The sequence below is a fragment of the Castor canadensis genome, chromosome 1, assembly GCF_047511655.1.
Source record: "Castor canadensis chromosome 1, mCasCan1.hap1v2, whole genome shotgun sequence".
NCBI lineage: Eukaryota > Metazoa > Chordata > Mammalia > Rodentia > Castoridae > Castor > Castor canadensis.
In genome coordinates this window covers 41,876,838-41,889,182 of record NC_133386.1, presented here as the reverse complement: position 1 = coordinate 41,889,182, position 12,345 = coordinate 41,876,838, and positions in this window count along the sequence as shown.

Sequence of the window (12,345 nt, the reverse complement as noted above, 5' to 3'; positions counted from 1 at the left end):
AAAAGAACACCGCTGGAGGTATCACGATAACCGACTTCAAACTATATTACAAAGCAATGGCAATAAAAACAGCATGGTATTGGCAAAAAAACAGACATGAAGACCAGTGAAACAGAACAGAGGACCTGGATACGAAGCCACACAACTATAACCAACTTGTCTGTGAGAAAGGCGCTAAAAATATACAATGGAGAAAAGACAGCCTCTTCAACAAAAACTGCTGTGAAAACTGGTTAACAGTCTGCAAAAAACTGAAACTAGATCCATGTATATCACCCTATACCAATATTAACTCAAAATGGATCAAACACCTTAATATCAGATCCCAAACTCTAAAGTTGATACAAGAAAGAGTAGGAAATACTCTGGAATTAATAGGTATAGTCAAGAACTTTCTCAATGGAATCCAGCAGCTCAGCAACTAAGAGACAGCATAGATAAATGGGACTTCATAAAACTAAAAAGCTTGTGCTCAACAAAAGAAATGGTCTCTAAACTGAAGATACCCACAGAGTGGGAGAAAATATTTGCCAGCTACACATCAGACAAAGGCCTGATAACCAGAATATATAGGGAACTCAAAAAACTAAATTCTCCCAAAATTGATGAACCAAAAAAGAAATGGGTAAGTGTTCTAAACAGAACTTTCTCAAAAGGAGAAATTCAAATAGCCAAAAAACACATGAAAACATGCTCACCATCCCTAGCAATAAAGGAAATTGAAATTAAAACCACGCTAAGATTCTACCTACCCCTGTTAGAATAGCCATCATTAGCAACACCACCAACAACAGGTGTTGGCGAGGATGCAGGGAAAAAGGAACCCTCTTACACTGCTGGTGGGAATGTAAACTAGTACAATCACTCTGAAAAAAATTTGGAGGCTTCTTAAAAATCTAAACATAGATCTACCATGTGATCCAGCAATACCATTCTTGGGGATATACCCAAAAGAATGTGACTCAGGTTACTCCAGAGGCACCTGCACACCCATGCTTATTGCGGCACTATTCACAATAGCCAAGTTATGGAAATAGCCAAGATGCCCCACTACTGATGAATGGATTAAGAAAATGTGGTATTTATATACAATAGATTTTTATGCAGCCATGAAGAAGAATGAAATGTTATCATTAGCAAGTAAATGGATGGAACTGGAAAACATAATTCTGAATGAGGTTAGCCTGGCCCAAAAGACCAAAAATGGTATGTTCTCCCTCATATGTGGACATTAGGTCAAGGGCAAACACAACAAGGGGACTGGACTTTGATCACATGATAAAGCAAGAGCACACAAGGGAGGTATGAGGATAGGTAAGACACCCAAAAAACTAGATAGCATTTGTTGTCCTCAATGCAGAAAAACTAATGCAGATACTTTAAAGCAACTGAGGCCAATAGGAGAAGCGGACCAGGAACTAGAGAAAAGGTTAGTTTGAGAATAATTAATTTTCCTGTACACACCTGTATAGGAAAGCAATGTGAGTCAATTCCCTGTATAGCTATCCTTATCTCAACCAGCAAAAACCCTTTGTCCTTATTACTGCTTACACTCTCTCTTCAACAAAATTAGAGATAAGGGCAAAATCTTTTCTGCCTGGTAGTGAGGGGGTTGAGGGGTAAGGGAGGGAGCAGAGGGGAAGGAGGAAGAAATGACGCAAACATTGTATGCACATATGTATAAAATTTAAAAAGAAAAGAAAAATAAAAAAAAAAAGAAAGGGGGTGGGGGACAGGGGGAGAAATGACCCAACAATGTATGCACATATGAATATATGAACAAAGAGGAAAAAAAAAACCACAAAATATTGTTTTGCTTAATGGTGAGAAAATGATTTAATTTAAAAGGAAAGAAAATTTTTAAAAAATGGTAGACAACTCAAAAGAGCTGCCCTAGAATATTCCAAAGATTATTATTCAGAAAATCCTCAAACTGGAAATTACTTAAATGCCCACTAACAGTAGAAAAGATAAATAAATAATGCTATATTCACATAAAGACACATTATACAACAGAATAATAAATGATCTATGTCTGTTGGCAACAATATGGATGAAAGTGAAAGAAGTCAGACACAAAGCAATGTATTCTTTAAGATTCAACTTAAAGATGAGGGAAAAAAAACCCACTCAAATAAAGACCAAAATAGTGCTACAAAAGAAGGAATATTACTGTAAAGTTCCATTTTGTGTGCAGGTTAAACAGGTGTACTAGATTTACAAAAACCAAACTAAATGCTTAGAATATGTTCCTTCTAATGTAGGTATATTGCACCTTACAAAATTGACATAAAAAGAGAGAGGGAATTTTCCAAAGTAAAAGTGAGTAGCAAGTCAGTAGCCAAAAAAGAATTCCAACTCTTTTCTCTCCCAGTCACCAAAGACAGGATGGTGGGGAGGGGTAACAGAACACGCCATTGTCAGAAGGGTCACTTGGCCTGGACTTCCTGTTCAGGAAAGGCCTTTAATGCAAAGTTTTGATGTCTTTTCCAAATAAGATTACACATTAAGTTAGCAGATAAGCTGACAATTTGAAAAGAAGTATATGTTCAGAAAAAAAAGCTTTAAATACAGGATAGGGATGTAGCATCCTGGGATCGATCCCCAGTACCACACACACACACACACTCACGCGCACACACACACACTCACGCACACACACACACACACTCACGCGCACACACACACTCACGCACACACACACACACTCACGCACACACACAACCTTTAAGTATTAAGTAGATTGAGAGGATCATCTTGCCTTATAATGAAGCATTAGGTAATTTTATGTATTGTTTATATACCCTATAATTTATCATACAAATAGAGAAGTATACAGCTTTGTGGAGTTTCTTAGCTAAAATTGTTAACTACTTAGTATAATTCTTAAAATGGACTAAGCACTTTAAAATCTGACCTTGGTGTGTCTTTAAGAACATTGGAAGCCCTCCACCACCCAAAAATAGAAGTGAATTTGACTGAACTTCTGAGAGGCTCAGTTTATCAGGACTGTCTACACACAAAACCACAGAAATACTAAAGAAATAATAGGCTTTCCATAGCATTTTCTTGAATTTAAATCCAAAATTGTAGTTTTCATCTCCTAATTAAGGTCCAAAATCAAGATTGATTTTATGTCCTATCTAGTTTAGTGGTAAATTCATTAAAATGTCCATTAAAGCTGGATGCATTTTAGAATTTAGTCTGCACACATAATACACTGACTTTTAATGGATGAGTATAATCAAAAGGTCTGATTCACACTCCTTAGTTGTTTCCCCACTGGGTAAACTATTTCATGAAAGACCAAGTTACTGAAAGCCTTTACGCAGAAATTCATGAAAAAAGAATCACACCACTAACTTCCATCCATGACTTCTGTTAGTTAGTGTTTTTTCTATTATCTCTGGTAATCACAATTTACTTTGTTTCACTTTCTGTGTTTTTAATATTTTAAAATACATTATTTAAAATGCACTAGAAGCCTGGGGTGGTGTTGTATACCTGCCAACCAAGCACCTGAGAGGCTGAATGGTGAGCTCCTGACCAGCCTGGACTACATTGTAAGATTCTGTCTCTTTTTATTTTATAAAAATAAAATACAATACACTAGTATTTCAAGAATGAAAATCAAGAAACTACCGAAATTAGGCTGCAGATGTAGCTCAGTGGCAGAGCACGTGCTTAGCATGTTAGAGAACTAGTAAAATTACTGGAAATTTTAAGAATGAAGGGAAATCAGTTACTGGAATGAAACTTGCTCAATGCAACATGAATTTTTAAGAGATTAAAAGGTTGCTGGAACTTCCCAAACAGATCAAGTCTGCTATTTTGATTGGGAATTTTATAAAATGGATTTGCAGGAGAATACAAATACCAGCTGTTTCTACTGCTAGCAAGGAGAATGAGAAGTTGACAGAAAACAACGTGCCTACCAGGGTCTCACCATGGAATTCCAATGGCAGGATTGAGGGAGGGAGGAAGTGTCAAATTTGAAACATAAAGGAAAACATTTGAATATGAATAAATATAAATAAAACTCTGTACTATGGGAAATCAAGTTATTTATGGAGTGTTAATATTGAGCACACTTTAAAGAAAAGCATTTAAAACATGCATTTCTTGTTTAGGGTAAATATGTATAAATTCCTGCAATGGAACCATTCAAATGTAAAACTGTTAAGAAATTCCTTTGTGTTACTCAGTTCCTCCAATTCTTCTGCTCTCTCCTTTTAATTCATGGCTTTTATTTTAGACTCTTACTATCAAAAACTCATGGAGAAAAATTCATTTTCTAGTGTACTGAGTTGCACTGCACAGGCAAGGTACAGTTTCCCTGTATTATGATCTCTGGAATTTACTTTAAAATATTTCAGCAAAAGCTAAGTGCTGGTGGCTCACTCCTGTAATCCTAGTTACTCAGGAGGCAGAGATCAGAAGGACCATAGCTCGAAGCCAGCCTCAGGCAAATAGTTTGAGAGACCCTATCTTGGAGAAAACCCATCACAATAAAGGGCTGGTGGAGTGGCTCAAGGTGTAGGCCCTGAATTCAAACCTCAGTACTGCCAAAAAAAAAAAGAAAATCAGCAAAGACTTAATATTGTAAATATGTGCTGGATAGTTCAAGCTACATGTAGAGTAGCTGGATACTTTAATCAAGGTGGGTACCAGTGGCCTAGGCCTGTAATCCTAGCTACTTGGGAGGCTGAGAGCAGGAGTATTGAGGCTTGAGGCCAGCCCAGACAAATAGTCCTTGAGACCCCCCATCTCTAGAATAACCAGAGCAAAATAGACTGGAAGTGTGGTTCAAGAAGTAGAGTGCCTGTTTTGGAAATGTGAAGCCCTGAGTTTAAATCCCAGTTCCACCAAGAAAAAGAAAAAAGAAAAGTTCAAGTGCTTCTAAGTCTATATCTCAAATACACAATTTAATTACTTAGCATTCTGAATACCAGATATGGGTTTTCACCAGTGAAATTAGTGTTTTGCCAGTCACCATAATGAATTCAGAAATAAGCTTTCCTTGGTGAAATTAGCAGCATTAGACATCTGCAGAGACCATGGCATGAACAAGATTTAAGCATCCAGGACTTGGGCTGTAGCTCAGTGACTGAGTGCCCAGCATGCACAAGGCCCTAGGTTTCATATCAGAAAAAAAAAAAAATAAAGTGTTTAAGAATCCAGTGATTTGGGCCCCTAAATGGTTCCACGTTTGGGATATAGCTGGTAGCTGAGGCTGTCCATTACAAGACAGATGTTGTCTCTAGAATAATGTCACTTCTGCCATAAAATAACTTTTCATAACCAAGAACAGTGGTAAATGTCTGTAATCCCACCACTCAGGAAACTGAGGCAGGAAGATCTTGAGCTCCAGGCCATCCTGGGCTATACAGTAAGACTCTGTTTAAAAAAAAAAAAAAGAAAAAAGCCAGGTACTGGTGGTTTATGCCTGTCATCCTAGCTACTCAGGAGGCAGAGATCAGGAGGATCCAGGTTTGAAGCCAGCCCATGCAAATAGTTCCCAAGACCTTACCTCAAAAACAAACAAACAAACACACACAAACACACACACACACACACACACACACCCCCAAAAAAAATCCATAACAAAAAAAGGGCTGAAGGAGTGGCTCAAGCAGTAAAAGAGTGTGCCTAGCAAGCATGGAACCCTGAGTTTGAGTACTAGTACTGCCATAAAGGACTTTTACTTTTCATATGAAGATGGTCTCATCACCTAAAAGCAGAAAGTTAATGCTTACTAATAAATATCTAGGGTGATTAACTGTATGTATCAATCTGACTGGCCAGAGCTTGCCCAGGTTAAACATTGTTTCTGGGAATAGCTGAGAAGGTGCTTCTGGATGAGATTAGCATTTGAAATCAACAGGTTGCCCTCCCCAGTATTGGTAGGAATCATCCCATCTGCTGAGAGCTTGAATACACTCTCCTGTTTTGCTTCCTCCCTGCTGAGCTGGGATATCTCATATACTTTGGGTCTCAGAACACTGATTCTCAGGTGTTCAAGACTCTGAATGAATTATACCACTGGCTGTCCTGGGTCTCCAGCTTGCAAGTACTGATGGGACTTCTTGGCTTACTGCATGAGTGGATTCTTCATGTGTATGCAATGCACTTAGCACACCGCCCCCCCACCCCTGAGAAACACACCCAACTTGTTCTGTTTCTTTGGAGAACCCTGGCTAACACAGTACCCAAATCACATCTGTGTAAAACTTATTGCAAGCTGTTACTAATGCCAGGGAGGAGAACTTTTCACACAACTCAACTATTTGTTTTTTTATTTTTCCAGTACTAGGGCTTGAACCCAGGACCTACACCTTGAGCCACTCCACCAGCCCCTTTTTTGCAATTTTTTTTTTTCAACATAAGGTCTCTCAAACTATTTGCTCAGACTGGCTTCAAACTTCGACCCTCATGATCTCTGCCTCCTTAGTACCTTGGATGACAGGTGTGAGCCACTGGTGTCCAGCACAACTCAACTTTTGTGTTGACCATTAATATATGCCTCTCAACTTATCTCTGTGTTTCCCATCAGAAATTATATCCCCAGTCTTTTAAACCTCGCTTTGTAAGTCATATGATTATTATTAATTTTTTATCTTTTTACTCTTTTCAAGGTTCTTTTTGCGTTTCCTTTTGGACCTTGTTTTTATATCAATAACCATCTGATTCTAATGTACTAACAACTCATTTCCAGTTGCTAACAATGAATAAACTTTCTGAATGGCTTAATAAGTTGTTTTTAACTTTTGTCATTCATACAGACTGAAAATTTTACATACATATAGAATTTATAGTTACTATGATGCATAATGTTATTAGAGATAATTGTGCTGTTTTATGCTCTACTAAACAAAACCTCCAATAAATTTGGTGGAGTCCATAAAGGGCATATCCTTTCATACATAGGCTCTTCCTCTGCACGGAAGACACATAACAGGAGGGCATTTTAATGACCTTGGTAAGTGGTGCTATAACCAAGCTTTGTAAATATTTCATTTGGGAATTTTTATTTTGGCTGACTTTTGAAGCAATGTTAAGTCTTTTCTCAGCTTCAACTAAACAAATATGTAAATAATTTTGATCGTGCATTGGTTATTTTAATGATACATTCTCTCACATTCTTATTTAAGTTGGTAAAAATTCTGCACATAAGGGATCACTTCCACTTACAGAATGTTCTCTGTATTTTCTAGTTTTCCAGTGAACCTAGTAGAATGCCAGACACAAAATCATACTGAAGAGATAAATATTTTGCAGAATGATTTTTTAAGTAATTAATGTTTGCTTTAAAAAGTTTTCTCATAGTTGGGTGCTGGTGGCTCACGTCTATAAGCCTCACTATTCAGGAAGCAGAGATCGGGAGAATCGCAGCTCAAAGCCAGATGGGCAAATAGTTTGAGACCCTATCTAAAAAAAAAACCATCACAAAAAAAGGGCTGGTGGAGTGGCTTAAGGTGTAGGCCCTGAGTTCAAGCTCCAGTAGTACCACAATAACATAAAATAAAAAACAAAATGTTTTCTCATTTGTCAGGTGATCCTTAGCAGACTTAAATGCCTAACACAGTCAAATTAAACTATCAACCAGTACAAACCTCTTTCTGTCTGTTCTTAAAATAACTTTATTTTTAATTGACATATAGCAACTATCTGTGTTTATGGGGTACAGTATGACTTTTCAATAACATGAACACATTAATACATTGTGTAATGATCAGATCAGAGTCACTGGTTGTTGTTTCTCTTAATACAATCAAAATCAAGCGTTTCAGGTTCCTGGATAATTTTTGATATAGGGATCTACTGTACTATTGATAAGACTCTTAAAACAGCGCCCCCACGTGGAATTAAAAAGGAAAAGAGTATGTTCCTTTTTTTTGTATGGAAAGGTAGGGTACTGGGGCACTCAAGGCCTCAAGCTTGCTAGATAGACGCTGTACCATTCGATCCACTTTGCCAGTCCCTAAAAAAACCTATTCTCTTTTTCCTACTGTCATTTACATGCTTTTTCAAAATTCAGTTAAAGAAGATTCAAAGACTTAAGCTCAATGAATTCAACCCTAATACTGTTTACCGTTTTTATTTCCACTGCACAGCTAAAAAAATCCTTGCTGGCATTTAGCATAGTTCCTAAGACGTAAACATTTGCTGAATAAATGTAAATATTTACACTTGACTGTAAAAAAATTGGCCAAGCTTCATTAAAAAAAAAAAGGTGAAAGAGGGTAAGGGGGAAAGAAAAGAGGAGAGGTGAAGAGGATGAAAGTACACCACACATACACCTATGAAGACAGCATAATGCAACCCACCAAACACTGTGAAATAGGGCAAGGGAGGAGAATGGGAATCTACTGGAGGGGATGAAATTGTTCAAAGTACACTGTACATATGTGTGGAACAGCAAAATCCCCTCATATTATTAATGCATGCTAATTCAAAAACAAAATATAATTTAAAATTTAAAAAGGTGAAATTAAACAAATGTGAAATAGAAAATATCTTACCAGCTTTCTTACAATGTTCATTTTCTCTCTGAACAGAAGGTGGCGCCAAAGACATATTAATCCATGGGTTATGCTTCTTTCCCATTCAACAAAACAGGGCAAAAGAAAACAAATTCTTCCCTTAGAGAGAGAGAGAGAGAGAGAGGAGGGGGGACAGAGAAAAAAGGAGAGAGAAAGAGAGGAGGGGGAGAGAGAGAGGAAAGAGAGGAGGGGGGGAGAGAGAGAGAGGAGAGGGAGAAAGAGAGAGAAAGGAGGGAGGGGAGAGAGAGAGAGAGAGAGAGAGAGAGAGAGAGAGAGAGAGAGAGAGAGAGAATCTTTACCCTAAGATTCACTCAGAGATAAATGTGGGCTAAAAAATTTGTTGAGATTTTACCCGGGTGGAGTCAAGCTTTGATCCTTAAGTCATTTCAAGGATGATAATAATGCTAAATAAATGAGAAACAAGTTTTTAGTTGAGTACTCTGCAGTTATTAAGACAATTGTCAGACTTCAGAAATTTACTGTTGAAAAAAGATTCTAGTACAAGTTGGTAATATGATGTTATAGGAAATCTTCACTTCTCTGCAGGAAGTGAGGTTGACTAACCATCACATTACTTACGAACAGTTTTTCTGGTTGGTTTGATCAATTTGGGTAGAGCATTTCTAAGCTTGCATACTAATTGAGTTCCAAGTTAATTTTCATTCCTCCTTGCTGACTGGTCAGTAAATACTAGTTAAAATGTAAATTTGGTTCGTAGATAGGATTATTCTGATGCTAATGAAGGAGTGTGGTGGTCCATATCTATAATCCCTGCCCTGGGAGGCAGAGATAGAAGGATCCAGAACTCCAGGCCAGAGACCCAGCTACCTAAGGAGACTGTCTCCAAAAGAAAAAAAAAGGAATTCTATAATAAAAGATAATGCCATCCTCCCCATTACAAAATCAACCTAGACCCCCGTAAATTGTCCTTTTATTCTTCTGCAGATCTTTGAATTCCCGCAGATACACTGCAAACACTGCAATTCTCCAGTCCGATGATAACCTCCCCCATTTTGAGAAACTCTCTCAACACTTCATTTTCCTTGTGCTCTGCATTCACTCTTGTTTTAAAAGAGAGATAACTCTCTTTTCAAAGTTAAGGCTTTGATTGTCCCCTTTGGGCAAGTGATAGTTTCCTTTTAAGTAAGACCCCTTTTAGCCATTTTAAATTCCCTTCCCCTTCCTAGGCAGTATTGCTCTTCTTTTTGCAATCTTTTTCTTTGCCTGCCTTAAATGAGAAAATCCACTAATGCTGCATGCACACTCCCTCAGTCCCATCTTTCAGTAATTTCATTGTTCCCATGTCTTCAAGTATCAATTCTTTTGAGAGTAATCATAAATCTTACAACAATTTTAACCTGAACTCCACAACTCATGTTTTAAATGCCAAATATCTTTACCTAGATGTTTCTGTTTTCAACCCAAGATAGTCCAAATTGAAATGATTATATGTTTCTGCAGATGAGTCCCTCCCTTAACATCCTTTTTTTTTGTATTAGTATTTTTTCCTACTCAAACTCCAACATCAGTTTCCACATCCTCCTCTCCCTTGTCTTCCCATTGAATCTATCATCAAATTCTGGTAATTCTACCTTCCTTTCTGCTAGCATCCTACTTCAAGTTTATACCTCAATTCTCTTCCATTTCAATACTTTTCCTACCAACCTCTAATTCATATATATATGTTTTTAAATTCTTGGGCTCAAATGTTCCTCCTGCCTCAGCCTCCCAAGTAGCTGTGACTACACTGTACACCTTTTCAAGTTAGTGGCTCCTGGTAGGACTAATCCTTTTAGGAATGAAAATGTTTCAAGTGATAGCCATGAATAATTTAATTTGGTATAAATAGGTTATTTAGTATTATTTCCAATTGATCATATAGGCAATAGGTTAAAAAGAAAAAGTAGCACAATACTTGGACATCAATATTCATCTATATTTCTAACAAAACTTAATTGGAGATACATTTTTTCTTTAAAAACACTTTTAAAACAGCCAATTGCAAGTTGCTTTTCATACAATGAATTCTGAAATAGCATCATAGAAACATTTTTAATAAAATAATTATCAGTAATAATTGTACTTGGAAAATAATTTTATAAAGCAAAGCAAATCCATTATGTAACTTAAATAAAGTTTGTTGTTTTTTTTTAAAGGAGAAAATCAAAGGAAGACACGGGGAAAGGTTGATTAATGAGTACTAAGTTAAAAGTAGTTAGGTAGTTTAGCTTTGTTATTCTATTGTATAGAAGGTGACTGCAGATAGCAACAATGTCTTTTACATTTCAAAAAGAAGAAAGAAGAACAAAAAAAAGGAAAAAGAAGAAAGAATTTTAAATGTTTTGCCACAAACAAATGATGTTTGAGGAGATGGATATGTTTATCCTGATTTAAACATTACTAATGTATGCATGTGTCAAAACATCACATAGTACCCCACAATATGTATCTGTTAAATTTAAATAAAAGTTTTAAGAAGTCTTCAACCATGAGACAATTCAAAAAATTGTTCAGGCCACATATGAATTTTAGATTCAGAATGAGATTTCTATTAAAAAAAATAGATTTTGGCAGGATTTTTATCTATGACCCTCTGAATGTATGGATTAATTAATATGGAGAGTACTGACATGTTACCAATACTGAAGTCCTCAATGTACAAAAATGTTATAGCTTTCTATTTAGGTTTTAACTTCTGTCAACTCTTTTATAGTATTATGTGTAAAGGTTTTGCCTGCTTTTGCTAGATTTATTTATAATTATATTTTTGGATGACATTGTAAACAATATTGTTTTTCAATTTTTCATTGTCAATAAAAAGAAAAAAATTTCATATTAAAAAGAGGGAAATTTTTCTTATGATATGATTATATTTTTCATGAATGTGTTCTGATTCACATGAAATAACTTGTACTGAAGACAAGACAACAGACTATTTTGGAAGAAAGGAAATTATAAATACAAGTTCAAAACAATGCTGATGGATTGCTGAAACTGAAGACCTAACAGATTAAAATTTCTATTTCTATAACATAATTTTTCCCCATCCTTAACTCCTCCCCCCAAAAAAAAACTCTCTTGGAAATAAGATGAACAAAAAATTATAGATGGAAATGTGTCTCAAAACAGCAACATATCGAATTGATGTCTTGTTAGCCATTTCAGTGAAAGCATATTTAGGGAAAATATTTACCAGGAAATGTTTGCCATCCTCTTTTTTGTATTTATGAGAAAAATGTTTAGTGATTTTAAGTCTGGGTGAATTTGCTTTGTTTCCTGAGAACAATGGCCAAGATATTTCCCTGCCAACACTAGGAGCATCAGTGAGGCCTGTTTATAGGGAATTGTCCTGTCACAGCCCTCTTCATGGTATCTGGGAGCCCTCAAAGAAGCTGCCTACTAAGAATGAGGCCACATGACTTAGGCCATCATAAATTCTAGTGCAGAACACTGGAGAGAGAGAGAGAGAGAGAGAGAGAGAGAGATGGAAGAGATGGAGAAGTACGGACTCATAAGATGCCTAGACCTGCTTCCATTAGGCAGAAATTAGGGAAAAAGAATTTGAGACCTACTGAATTCCACCTTAACACATCTGGCAAGTGCGGTCTGCATTTGATTTAAAAAAAAAAAATCCTGACATCCCACTACAGATTTAAATGTTAAAGTGTTGGCATGGATTGAGCTGAGATATAAATTTTCAGTTCTCTAGAGATCGGATTCAGGTCAGACATTGAGATTTCATAATCAAAACATTATATATAGACTATATAATATTACATATAATATAATATACAGACTGTAA